General features: G+C 45.8%; 1 non-coding gene across 1 annotated transcript; it reads left to right on the forward strand.

Annotated features, from left to right (window-relative positions):
- The first annotated feature begins 223 nt into the window (after window positions 1-223).
- On the forward strand, window positions 224-330 carry LOC120366431 (U6 spliceosomal RNA). The gene has a single exon (XR_005581099.1). It is a non-coding gene; the product is annotated as a U6 spliceosomal RNA (small nuclear RNA).
- The last annotated feature ends 14052 nt before the right edge of the window (window positions 331-14382 follow it).

Below are 14382 nucleotides of genomic sequence, written 5' to 3' on the forward strand. Positions count from 1 at the left end.
GTCAACATGGTGAAACCCCGTCTCTACTAAAAATATAAAAAAATTAGCTGGGCATGGTGGCTCGTGCCTGTAATCCCAGCTACTCAGGAGGCTGAGGCAGGAGATTTGCCTGAACCCAGGAGGCGGAGGTTGCGGTGAGCCAAGATCGCGCCATTGCACTCCAGCCTGGGTAACAAGAGCGAAACTCCGTCTCAAAAAAAAAAAAAAAAAAAATACAAAGTTGGTGCTCATTTCGGCAGCACATATACTAAAATTGGAATGATACAGAGAAGATTAGCATGGCCCCTGCTCAAGGATGACACGCAAATTCATGAAGCGTTTCATAAAAATTATTTTTTGAAAATTAAAAATTTTTTTAAAAAGAAAAAAAAAATACAAAGTTGGCCGGGTATGGGGGCTCACGCCTGCAATCCCAGCACTTTGGGAGGCTAAGGCGGGTGGATTATGAGGTTAAGAGATCAAAACCATCCTGGTCAACATGGTGAAACCCCGTCTCTGCTAAAAATACAAAAACTGGGTGTGGTGGTGCACACCTATAGTCCTGGCTACTTGTGAGGCTGAGGCAGGAGACTTGCTTGAACCCGGGAGGTGGAGGTTGTGGTGAGCTGACATCATGCCACTGCAATCCAGCCTGGCAACAGAGCAAGGCTCCCCCTCAAACAAACAAACAAAGAAAAAGAAAATTAGCTTGGTGTGGTGACACATCATGCCTGTAATCCCAACTACTCAGAGGCTGAGGCAGGAGAATCGCTTGAACAGGGAGGAGGAGGTTGCAGTGAGCTGAGATGGGACCATTGCACTCCAGCCTGGACAACAAGAGCAAAACTTAGCCTGAAAAAAAAAAAGTATACCGGCTGGGTGCGGTGGCTCAAGCCTGTAATCCCAGCACTTTGGGAGGCCGAGGCGGGTGGATCACAAGGTCGAGAGATCGAGACCAACCTGGTCAACATGGTGAAACCCCGTCTCTACTAAAAATACAAAAAATTAGCTGGGCATGGTGGTGCGTGCCTATAATCCCAGCTACTCAGGAGGCTGAGGCAGGAGAATTGTCTGAACCCAGGAGGCGGAGGTTGCGGTAAGCCGAGATTGCGCCATTGCACTCCAGCCTGGGTAACAAGAGCGAAACTCCGTCTCAAAAAAAAAAAAAAAAAAAGCATAGCCATAGCCAATCTATAGTTTGTTATTTTAATGTAAATTTTTGGTAAACAACTTGGAAACTGCCTCTTCTTTTTTATTTATTTTGTTTGTTTGTTTGAGACAGACAAATTCTGCCGCCAGGCTGGAGTGTAATGGCGAGATCTCGGCTCACTGCAACCTCCAGCTCCCTGGTTCAAGGGATTCTCCTGCCTTAGCCTCCTAAGTAGCTGGGACTACAGGCGTGAGCTACCACACCCAGCTAATTTTGTAGTTTTTTAGTAGAGACAAGATCTCACCATGTTGGCCAGGGTGGTCTTGATCTCTTGAACTCCTGATCCGCCCGCCTCGGCCTCCTAAAATGCTGGGATTACAGGCGTGAGCCACCACGCCCAGCTGACTTTAAAAACTCACTTGTGGTCCGGACTCGGTGGCTCACGCTTGTAATTCCAGCACTTTGGGAGGCCGAGGCGGGTGGATCACGAGGTCAGGAGTTCGAGGCCATCCCTGTCAACGTGGTGAAACCCCATCTCTACTAAAAATACAAAAAATTAGCTGGGCATGGTGCTGCATGCCTGTAATCCCAGCTACTCAGGAGGCTGAGGCAGGAGAATTGCCTGAACCCAGGAGGCGGAGGTTGTGGTGAGCCGAGATCACGCCATTGCACTCCAGCCTGGGTAACAAGAGCGAAACTCCATCTAAAAACAACAACAACAACAACAAAAACTCACTTGTGCTGGGCACGGTGGCTCATGCCTGAAATCCCAACACTTTGGGAGGCTCATGGGTAGATCACCTGAGGTCAGGACTTCAAAACCAGCCTGGCCAACATGATGAACCTCATCTCTACTAAAAACACAAAAAATGAGCCAGACGTGGTGGTGGATGCCTGTAATCCCAGCTACTTGGGAGTCTGCAACAGGAGAATCACTTGAACTCAGGAGGTGGAGGTTGTAGTGAGCCATGATGGCACCATTGTACTCCAGGCTTGGTGGCAAGACTGTTTAAAAAAAAAAAAAAAAAACCGGCCGGGCGTGGTGGCTCACGCCTATAATCCCAGCACTTTGGGAGGCCGAGGCGGGTGGATCACAAGGTCAAGAGATCGAGACCATCCTGGTCAACATGGTGAAACCCCGTCTCTACTAAAAATACAAAAAAAATTAGCTGGGCATGGTGGTGCATGCCTGTAATCCCAGCTACTCAGGAGGCTGAGGCAGGAGAATTGCCTGGACCCAGGAGGCGGAGGTTGCGGTGAGCCGAGATCGTGCCATTGCACTCCAGCCTGGGCAACAAGAGCGAAACTCCGTCTCAAAAAAAAAAAAAAAAAAAAAAAAAAAAAAACCTCACTGGGCACTGTGGCTCATGCCTGTAATCATAGCACTTTGGGAGGCTGAGGTGGGTAGATGGCTTGAGCCCAGGAGTTTGAGATTAGCCTGGGCAAAGAGTAAAACTTTGTCTCTATTTAAATAAAATTGTAACAAACAAACAAATGCCGGTTGCGGTGGCTCACGCGTGTAATCCCAGCACCTTGGGAGGCCGAGGCGGGTGGATCACGAGGTCCAGAGATCAAGACCATCCTGGTCAGCATGGTGAAACCCCGTCTCTACTAAAAATACAAAAAATCAGCTGGGCATGGTGGCACGTGCCTGTAATCCCAGCTACTCAGGAGGCTGAGGCAGGAGAATTGCCTGAACCCAGGAGGTGGAGGTTGCGGTGAGCGGAGATCGCTCCATTGCACTCCAGCCTGGGTAACAAGAGTGAAACTCTGTCTCAAAAAAATAAATAATAGAGAGATCCAAGATGGCTGATCACTAACAGCTCGGGATTGTAGCTCCCACTGAAAGCGCAAAGAATGAGAGGACGCCACACCTTCACATGAATTCTTGTTGCTCACGCACCAGGAGATTCCCAGCGGAGGAGCCCCACGGGTCGCCAGCGCTACTCTTGTGACCGGCGAGGCGGTTTTGCCGGCGCCTTGGGGCGACGGTTCTTGGTGCAGAGTCGGAAAAGCACCATTAATCTTAACGCCGCTGATTTGGTCGGTGCAGTGGGTTGCTCAGATTTCGGCGCTGAGAATCAGTAAGTTGGACGTCCACTCAGAAACCTAATTACAAAGACGGTGAATTCAAAGACCACAGATGGATAAATTTATAACGAAGGGAGGAAAACGGCCAAAAAAGGCTGAGAATGCCCAAGATCAGAACGCCTCTCCCTCAGCGGGGGATCACAGTTCCTCATCAGCAACGGAACAAGGCTTGATGGAGAACGAGTGTGTTCCAATTACAGAAGCAGGCTTCAAAATGTGGATAATGAGAAACTTTTGTGAATTAAAAGAACTTGTTTTAACCCAATCTAAAGCAACTAAGAACTTTGAAAAAAGATTTGACGAAATGTTAACAAGAATACACAATTTAGAGAGGAATATAAGTGAATTGATGGAGCTGAAAAACACAATAGGAGAACTTCATGAAGTATGCACAAGTTTTAACAGCCGAATTGATCAAGCAGAAGAAAGGATATCAGAGGTCGAAGACCAACTCAATGAAATAAAACAAGAAGACAAGATTAGAGAAAATAGGATAAAAAGGAACGAGCAAAGTCTCCAAGAAATATGGGACTATGTGAAAAGACCTAATCTACGCTTGATCGGTGTACCTGAATGTGACGAAGAGAATGAATCCAAGCTGGAAAATACGCTTCAGGACATTATTCAGGAAAATTTTCCCAGCCTAGTAAGGCAGGATAATATTCAACTCCAGGTAATACAGAGAACAACCACAGAGATATTCCTCAAGAAGAGCAACTCCAAGGCACATAATCGTCAGATTCACCAGGGTTGAAATGAAGGAGAAAATACTAAGGGCAGCCAGAGAGAAAGGTCAGGTTACCCATAAAGGGAAGCCTATCAGACTTACAGCAGATCTCTCAGCAGAAACCCTACAAGCCAGAAGAGAGTGGGGGCCAATATTCAACATCCTTAAAGAAAAGAACTTTCAACCCAGAATTTCACATCCAGCCAAACTATGCTTCACATGTGAAGGAAAAATAAAGTTTTTTGTGAATAAGCAAGCACTCAGAGATTTCATCACCACCAGGCCTGCTTTACAAGAGCTTCTGAAAGAACCACTACACATATGAAAGGAACAAACAGTATCAGCCTTTCTAAAAAAATTATCAAAAAGAGCACCAATATAATGAAGAATTTACATCAACTAATGGACAAAATAGTCAGCTAATGGCAGTATTAAACTCACATATATTATTATTAATTCTAAATTTAAATTGACTAAATCCCCCAATCCAAAGACAGGCAATTTGAATAAAAAACTAAAACCCATCAGTATGCTGCATCCAGATCCATCTCACATTCGAGGATACACAAAGACTCCAAACAAGGGATGGAGAAAGATTTACCAACCAACCAGAGAGCTAAAATAAATAAATAAAAAGCAGAAGTTACAATTAAGCAACAAAGATCAAAAGAAGCAAAGAAGGACATTATATAATGATAAAAGGATCAATGCAACAACAAGAAGAGCTAAAGATCCTAAATATATACGCACCCAATACAGGAATACGCAGACATACAAGACTTATAAAGAGACTTAGACTCCCACATAATAATAGTGGGAGACTTCAACATTAATATTAGACAGATCAATGAGACAGAAAATTAACAACGATATTCAGGACTTGAACTCAGATCTGGAACAAGTAAATGTAATTAACATTTATAGAACTCTGCACTTTAAATATACAAAATATACACTCTTATCAGTACCACATCATATCAACTTAGAAGTTTAAAAGAAATCTTGGTTGGCTCCTTGTTTGCTATTCTCTTCCCTCATTTTCTTTCATGTCTCCATTATTAAGGACAATTATAGGCATACCCATATTTAGACTGCATTCTAGCCCGGGCAATAAAGCAATACCCCCATCCTCTCTCCTTCTTCCTCTTTCTTCCTCTTCTTTATTCTTTTTTTTTTTTTTTTTTTTTTTTTTGACGGAGTTTCGCTCTTGTTACCCAGGCTGGAGTGCAATGGCGCGATCTCGGCTCACCGCAACCTCCGCCTCCTGGGTTCAGGCAATTCTCCTGCCTCAGCCTCCTGAGTAGCTGGGATTACAGGCACGCACCACCATGCCCAGCTATTTTTTTGTATTTTTAGTAGAGACGGGGTTTCACCATGTTGACCAGGATGGTCTCGATCTCTTGACCTTGTGATCCACCCACCTCGGCCTCCCAAAGTGCTGGGATTACAGGCTTGAGCCACCGCGCCCGGCCTTCTTTATTCTTTAAAAAAAAAAAAAAAAAAAAAAAAGACATTCGTGATGTTTATAGGCAAGATCTGAGCTCCGGTGGACTCCGGCACTTTGCATTCTGAAGTGTCCAGGTATTGGAAGCAGAAGCGCACCCCATCATAGTAGAAATCCCGGAAGCCCCTGGTGCAAAAAAAAAATAAAAAATAAATAAATAAATAAATAATAATAATAATAAATAAACACACTTTTATCTGCTATTAATTAGAACATATATGCAGGGTAACTTGAATCTATGCTCCTGGGTTGCGGGTCTCAAATTTGGTCCAAGTAAATTCTACTTATATTAATTTCACCTCAGTTTTTTCCTTTAGGTTGACAATAGCATGGTGGTTAACAGCAGTCACACTGATATGTGATGGCTAAGGCCAACCCAGGTTCTGCTGTTTACTAACTGAGTGAACTCAGGTAACTTTTTTTTTTTTTTTGAGATGGAGTCTCACTCTGTCACCCAGGCTGGAGTGCAGTGATGCAATCTTGGCTCACTGTGACCACCACCTCCCAGGTTCAATCAATTTTTCTGCTTTAGCCTCTCAAGTAGCTAGGATTACAGGCGTGCATAACCATGCCCAACTAATTTTTGTATTTTTAGTAGAGATGGGGTTTCTCCATGTTGGTCAGCTGGGATTACAGGTGTAAGCCACCACGCCTGGCTAACTCAGATAACTTTTAAACTGTTCTGTTCTAAGCCTTAGTTTAATTAGTAAAATGAATATTCTCATAATGACCATGCCATAGATTCTTGTGCAGATTAAATTAGATGCTATATGTAAAGAGCCTGTCAAATAGTGATGTTTGGCAAATATTAGCTATTAATTTTATTTAGTTAGTTAGTTATTTTTCCTTGAGACAGGGTCTCTGTTGCCAAAGCTGGAGTGCAGTGGCATGATCTCGGCTTACTGCAACCTCCACCTCCCCAGGTTAAAGCGATTCTCCTGCCTCAACCTCCCAAGTAGCTGGGATTATAGGTGCATGCCACCGTGCTCAGCTAATTTTTTTTTTTTTTTTTTTTTTTTTTTTAGACGGAGTTTCGCCCTTGTTGCCCAGGCTGGAGTGCAATGGCACGATCTCGGCTCACCGCAACCTCCGCCTCCTGGGTTCAGGCAATTCTCCTGCCTCAGCCTCCTGAGTAGCTGGGATTACAGGCACACGCCACCATGCCCAGCTACTTTTTTGTATTTTTAGTAGAGACGGGGTTTCACCATGTTGACCAGGATGGTCTCGATCTCTTGACCTCGTGATCCACCCGCCTCGGCCTCCCAAAGTGCTGGGATTACAGGCTTGAGCCACTGCGCCCGGCCTTTTTTTTTAAAATGGGGTTTCACCAAGATGGCCAGGCTGGTCTTGAACCCCTGACCTCAGATGATCCACCCACCTCGTCCTCCCAAAGGGCTAGGATTACAGGTATGAGCCACCGTGCCCGGCCAGCTCGGCTAATTTTTGTATTTATTTTAGTAGAGATGGGTTTTCACCATGTTGGGCAGGTTGTTCTCAAACTCATCAGTTGATCCTCCCACCTTAGTCTCCCAAAGTGCTGGGATAACAGGCATGAGCCACTGTGCCTAGAGGCACTTTTTTTATTTTATTTATTTATTTATTTATTTTTGAGACGGAGTTTCGCTCTTGTTACCCAGGCTGGAGTGCAATGGCGCGATCTCGGCTCACCACAACCTCCACCCCCTGGGTTCAGGCAATTCCCCCGTCTCAGCCTCCTGAGTAGCTGGGATTACAGGCACGCGCCACCATGCCCAGCTAATTTTTTGTATTTTTAGTAGAGACGGGGTTTCACCATGTTGACCAGGATGGTCTCGATCTTTTGACCTCGTGATCCACCCACCTCGGCCTCCCAAAGTGCTGGGATTACAGGCTTGAGCTACCGCGCCCGGCCTATAAAAACTTTTAAAAAAAGATTGTGGGAACCAACTTTTTTTCATTTAACATGTTAACATATGTGTAAAACTTGGACACTGTTCTTAAGGAGCCACAATCTTCCTCTAAAATTAGTAATGGGCTTGCTGCGGTGGCTCAACGTGTAATCTCAACACTTTGGGAGGCTGAGGTGGGCAGATCGCTTGTGTTAAAAATACAAAAATTAGCCGGGCGCGGTGGCTCAAGCCTGTAATCCCAGCACTTTGGGAGGCCGAGGTGGGTGGATCACGAGGTCAAGAGATCGAGACCATCCTGGTCAACATTGTGAAACTCCGTCTCTACTAAAGGTGCAAAAAATTAGCTGGGCATGGTGGTGCGTGCCTGTAATCCCAGCTACTCAGGAGGCTGAGGCAGGAGAATTGCCTGAACCCAGGAGGCGGAGGTTGCGGTGAGCCGAGATCGTGCCATTGCACTCCAGCCTGGGTAACAAGAGCAAAACGCCGTCTCAAAAAAAAAAAATACAAAAAAAAAAAAATACAAAAATTAGTCTGGCATGGTGTTGCTGTGTCTGTAGTCCCAGCTACTCCAGGGGCTGAGGTGGGACGATTGCTTGAGGCCAGGAGGTGGAGGTTACAGTGAGTCCAGATCATGCCACTGCACTCCAGCTTGGGCAACAGAGGGAGACTCTGTTTCAGTTAAAAAAAAAAAAAGAAAGAAAAGAAAATGGCCGGGCGCGGTGGCTCAAGCCTGTAATCCCAGCACTTTGGGAGGCCGAGGCGGGTGGATCACGAGGTCAATAGATCGAGACCATCCTGGTCAACATGGTGAAACCCCGTCTCTACTAAAAATACAAAAATTAGCTGGGCATGGTGGCGCACACCTGTAGTCCTAGCTACTTGGGAGGCTGAGGCAGGAGAATTGCTTGAACCCAGGAGGCAGAGGTTGCGGTGAGCCGAGATCGCTCCATTGCACTCCAGCCTGGGTAACAAGAGCAAAACTCTGTCTCAAAAAAAAAAAAAAAGAAAGAAAGAAAGAAAATGTACCCTGGTTGGAAAGTACCAGGTGATGCCTAACACTGAGTGTAAGTGCTCTGTTTTCTTTTTTTATTTTACTTTATTTTATTTTCTATTCTTTTTTTTTTTTTTTTTTTTTTTTTTTTTTTTTTTTTTTTTTTTGAGACGGAGTTTCGCTCGTTACCCAGGCTGGAGTGCAATGGCGCGATCTCGGCTCACCTCAACCTCTGCCTCCTGGGCTCAGGCAATTCTCCTGCCTCAGCCTCCTGAGTAGCTGGGATTACAGGCACGCGCCACCATGCCCAGCTAGTATTTTTTTTTAAGATGGGGTTTCAGGCCGGGCGCGGTGGCTCAAGCCTGTAATCCCAGCACTTTGGGAGGCCGAGGCGGGTGGATCACAAGGTCGAGAGATCGAGACCAACCTGGTCAACATGGTGAAACCCCGTCTCTACTAAAAATACAAAAAATTAGCTGGGCATGGTGGCGCGTGCCTGTAATCCCAGCTACTCAGGAGGCTGAGGCAGGAGAATTGCCTGAACCCAGGAGGCGGAGGTTGCGGTGAGCCGAGATCGCACCATTGCACTCCAGCCTGGGTAACAAGAGCGAAACTCCGTCTCAAAAAAAAAAAAAAAAAAAAGATGGGGTTTCACCATGATGGCCAGGCTGGTCTTGAACTCCTGATCTCAGGTGATCCACCTACCTCGGCCTCCCAAAGTGCTAGGATTACAGGTGTGAGCCACCGTGCCTGGCCTGTTTTCTTTTCTTTCTTTCTTTTTTTTTAAATTATTTTAAAATTTTTGAGTCCCGTTTTCTTTACCACCTTTACCACCAGAGGGCACCAATCAGTCAAGTTAATCTACATACTATTAGGAAACAATATGAGAAAGCTGTAGGAAGCTGTTTCTAGCACTCATTCTTTTAACAAATATGTTTTGAGCACTTAATATGTGCCAAACATTGGAGTAGCTGGTATAGTGTTTTGGAATTTAGAGTCTTTTTTTTTTTTTTTTTTTTTTTTTTTTTTTTTTTTGAGACGGAGTTTCGCTCTTGTTACCCAGGCTGGAGTGCAATGGAGCGATCTCGGCTCACCGCAACCTCCGCCTCCTGGGTTCAGGCAATTCTCCTGCCTCAGCCTCCGGAGTAGCTGAGATTACAGGCACATGCCACCATGCCCAGCTAATTTTTTGTATTTTTAGTAGAGACGGGGTTTCACCATGTTGACCAGGATGGTCTCGATCTCTCGACCTCGTGATCCACCCGCCTCGGCCTCCCAAAGTGCTGGGATTACAGGCTTGAGCCACCCCCCGGCCGGAATTTAGAGTCTTGAGCACCTACTATGTGCCTGAGAGAAAACAGGCATGGGGATAGAAGGTAGGGTTCATTTGTAATTTTGTGATTACTCATTGTCTTCCTGTCCTTGGCCATGAGTCTCTTGAGAACAATTGCTTAGTGTCTACTTTGTGTCAGATGGTGTGCCTGTTGCTGAGGATTCAGGGATAAATAAGACACAGTGGCAGTCTACTAATAAACAATGTCTTACTGGCTAGAATAAAAACACATGAGCTAGTTCTGTGGAATTCCAGTTCTTGTGACCTAAAAATAAAGACCCTTGAATTATAAAACTCATTAACACATTAAGCTTTGAAACCTCCCAGCATAGAGGCACGCCTGCAATGGATGCTTAGTGAGTCTGTGAGTTAATATGAGTCTTGGAGGCTGCTTCTGGTCTGGGTGGCAAGTATACATTCCAGTGGATTAGACTAGGGCTTCATCATCCTTCAGGTCAGGGTGGGGCTGTGATGAGTTTTCCTGGCTGAAATGCTTTGAAGATGACGTTTCTGCCTGTTTATCTGCTCACAGCCTTGCTATTAAAGGTGTCAACATCATCTTTCACATTTCCAGTTCAGCAATCCTCTTTTCCCTAAATTGACTGGTTTGGTACTGGAGGGAAAATCAGATGGGACATAAACCATCATTTTGATATGAGGGGTTGCATTCACTAGGATACTCCCTCTTTTCTGAGGGGAGCTCTAATTCCAGTAGAGCTCAGTCTCAAGACCTGGACAGTAGGGTTGGCAGCTAGAAAAGGATGTTTTATTTTTTATTTTTCTTTTTTTTTCCTTTTTTTTTTTTTGAGACGGAGTTTCGCTCTTGTTACCCAGGCTGGAGTGCAATGGCGTGATCTTGGCTCACCGCAACCTCCGCCTCCTGGGTTCAGGCAATTCTCCTGCCTCAGCCTCCTGAGTAGCTGGGATTACAGGCATGTGCCACCATGCCCAGCTAATTTTTTGTATTTTTAGTAGAGACGGGGTTTCACCATGTTGACCAGGACGGTCTTGATCTCTTGACCTTGTGATCCACCCGCCTCGGCCTCCCAAAGTGCTGGGATTACAGGCTTGAGCCACCGTGCCCGGCCCCCCAGGATGTTTTAAAACACTGAGACCTCATCTATAAGAAGAAAAAAAGGCCAAAAAAAGGAGGGGGTGTGTGTCTTCTTAAGTATGGATCCTGTAGAGTGACTCCCTTCCAAAGAGTACAGTATAGAAAATGGGAAGGGAGGGGCAGAGTAAGTTTACAGTAGAGAGACTTGACACACTTCCTCATCCAGGTGATCAAGATCAACATCAACATTGCTATGTTGGTATTTGTGCCCTTAATATGATGTGATGAAATGGCATTTTACCTCTGTGATCTTACCCTCAAAAACTTATAATCGCAGTCTAATCATGAGAAAAGCATCACAATTGCAATTGAGGGACAGTCTACAAAATACTTGACCAGTATTTTTCAAAACTGTTAAGGTCATCAAAACAAAGTCTAAGAAGCTCTTACAGTCAAGAGGAGTCTAAGGAAACAGGAAAACTGAATGTAGTCTTGTATCCTGGATGAGATCCTGGAACAATGAAAGGTCATTAGGCAAAAATTAAGGAAGTATGAACTTCAGTTAATAGTAATGTATTAATATTAGCTCATTAATTGTAATACATGTGCTCTACTAATGTAAGATTTTTTTTTTTCTTTTTTTTTTTTTGAGACAGAGTCTCATTCCATCACCAGGCGCCAGGCTGGAGTGCAGTGGCATGACCTCGGCTCACTGCAACCTCTACCTCCTGGGTTCAAGCAATTCTCCTGCCTCAGCCTCCCGAGTAGCTGGGACTACAGGCGCGCACCACCACACCCAGCTAATTTTTTTGTATTTTTAGTAGAGACAGGGTTTCACCATGTTGGTCAGGATGGTCTCGATCTCTTTTTTTTTTTTTTTTTTTTTTTTGAGACGGTGTTTCGCTCTTGTTACCCAGGCTGGAGTGCAATGGCGCGATCTCGGCTTACCGCAACCTCCGCCTCCTGGGTTCAGGCAATTCTCCTGCCTCAGCCTCCGGAGTAGCTGGGATTACAGGCACGCGCCACCATGCTCAGCTAATTTTTTGCAACATTAGTAGAGACGGGGTTTCACCATGTTGACCAGGATGGTCTCGATCTCTTGACCTCGTGATCCACCCGCCTCGGCCTCCCAAAGTGCTGGGATTACAGGCTTGAGCCACCGCGCCCGGCCCTCTTTTTTTTTTTTTTTTGAGACGGAGTTTTGCTCTTGTTACCCAGGCTGGAGTGCAATGGCGCGATCTCGGCTCACCGCAACCTCCGCCTCCTGGGTTCAGGCAATTCTCCTGCCTCAGCTTCCTGAGTAGCTGGGATTACAGGCACGCGCCACCATGCCCAGCTAATTTTTTGTATTTTTAGTAGAGACGGGGTTTCACCATGTTGACCAGGATGGTCTCGATCTCTTGACCTCGTGATCCACCCGCCTCGGTCTCCCAAAGTGCTGGGAATTACAGGCTTGAGCCACCGCGCCCAGCCTAATGTAAGATGTTAATAAAAGGGGGAACTGGGTGCCAGGTGTAGGGGAACTCTACTATCTTCAATTTTTCTATAAATCTAAAACTGTCATTGGCTGGGCACGGTGGCTCATATCAGTACTCCCAGCACTTTGGGAGGCTGAGGTGGGTGGATCACCTGAGGTCAGGGGTTGGAGACCAGCCTAGCCAACATGGTGAAATCTTGTCTCTACTAAAAATACAAAAATTAGCCGGGTGTGGTGGTGCACGCCTGTAGTCCCAGCTACTTGGGAGGCTGAGGCAGAAGAATTGCTTGAACACAGGAGGCAGAAGTTACAATGAGCTGAGATCGTGCCACTGCACTCCAGCCTGGGTGACAGTGAGACTCTGTCTCTAAAAAAAAAAAAAAAAAAAAAAAAAAGGATGAGCCTTGGGAACATCAAGACCCCTCCTTTACAATAAAATTAAAATTAAAAAATTAGCCAGGCATGGTGGCTTAAGCCTGTAATCCCAGCACTTTGGGAGGCTGAGGCGGGTGGATCACGAGGTCAAGAGATCGAGACCATCCTGGTCAACATGGTGAAACCCTGTCTCTACTAAAAAAAATACAAAAAATTAGCTGGGTATGGTGACACGTGCATGTAATCCCAGCTACTCAGGAGGCTGCGGCAGGAGAATTGCCTGAACCCAAGAGGTGGAGGTTGCGGTGAGCCGAGATCGTGCCATTGCACTCCAACCTGCTGGGTAACAAGAGCGAAACTCCATCTCAATAAAAAAAAAAAAAGTGCCGGGCGCAGTGGCTCAAGCCTGTAATCCCAGCACTTTGGGAGGCCGAGGCGGGTGGATCACGAGGTCAAGAGATCGAGACCATCCTGGTCAACATGGTGAAACCCCGTCTCTACTAAAAACACAAAAAATTAGCTGGGCATGGTGGCGCGTGCCTGTAATCCCAGCTACTCAGGAGGCTGAGGCAGGAGAATTGCCTGAACCCAGGAGGCAGAGGTTTCGGTGAGCCGAGATCGCGCCATTGCACTCCAGCCTGGGTAACAAGAGCGAAACTCCGTCTCAAAAAAAAAAAAAAAAAAAATTAAAAAATTAGGCATGATGATATGCACCTGTGGTCCTGCTACTTGGGAGACTGAGGTTAAAGGATGGCTTGAGCCCAGGAGGTTGCTGCTAGAGTGAGCTATAGTCACTCTACTGTACTCCAGCCTGGGCAACAGATTGAGACCCTGTTTCAATAAAAGGTGGGGTAGTGGTGGTATCCAGAATACAGTTATGCCTTAAAGTTTTTTCTTTCTTCTAAGTTCCTGTTTATAAATCAGTCACTATGCTAAGTGCTTTACATACATTTAATCATTACAATAGCTTGTGTTGGGTATAATTAATCTCCTTTTACAGCAGCTGATGAAACAGCCGGGTGTGGTGGCATGCACCTGTAGTCCTATTTGGGACGCTGAGGTGGGAGAATCATTTGAACCTGGGAGGCGGAGGTTGCAGTGAACCGTGAGCACACTACTGAGCTGTGGCCTGGGTGATTGAGCAAGACCCTGTCTCAAACAAAACAAAACAAAACAAATCAAAACAAAACTGATGAGACAGGGAGAAGTAATGTGTGGAAGTAGAGTTGGAACCAAGATCTGTCTGATTCTGAAATTGTGTGTGTAGAACTCTCACAGTATTCTGGCTTTTCTAGGAAATGGTTTTTAAGCAGTTATCCTAGAACATGCCTTCCTAAGAGAAAGGAGTACTGTATTCTAAACCACGGAGACCAAAGACTTCCCACATCTCACTTTGGCTATGATTATCTCTAAAGTCCCTCAGTTCCAGGGTGGACATTCAAGCCAAAAGGACCTCTAAGGGGTCAAAGTTCGACCACAGTAGTTTATTTTACAAATGGGGAATGCGAAGGGCAGCCTGAGCACTTGCCCCAAATCACAATGAGAAGGGCTAGAGACCCAGTTTGTTATTGTCTCTTCTTCCTCACAACTTCCTCTTTGCAGTTAAGAAGGGAAGCAGAAGCTGACCTTTCTGTCTTGCCCTGTTTCTCACGTGGAACTGCCGCACCCAGGGTGGGTAACGTGTCCAAGGGCACACTTGCCCGTGGGCTGGCCTGCGCGAACGTCTGTTCCCACCGATAAGACCCACATTCTCAGCACATCCTAATCAAGCAGCTACTAAGTGGAGGGACCGCAGACTGGGTGTCACGGGGA

Source organism: Saimiri boliviensis, chromosome 2 (genome assembly GCF_048565385.1).
Source record: "Saimiri boliviensis isolate mSaiBol1 chromosome 2, mSaiBol1.pri, whole genome shotgun sequence".
Classification (NCBI taxonomy): domain Eukaryota; kingdom Metazoa; phylum Chordata; class Mammalia; order Primates; family Cebidae; genus Saimiri; species Saimiri boliviensis.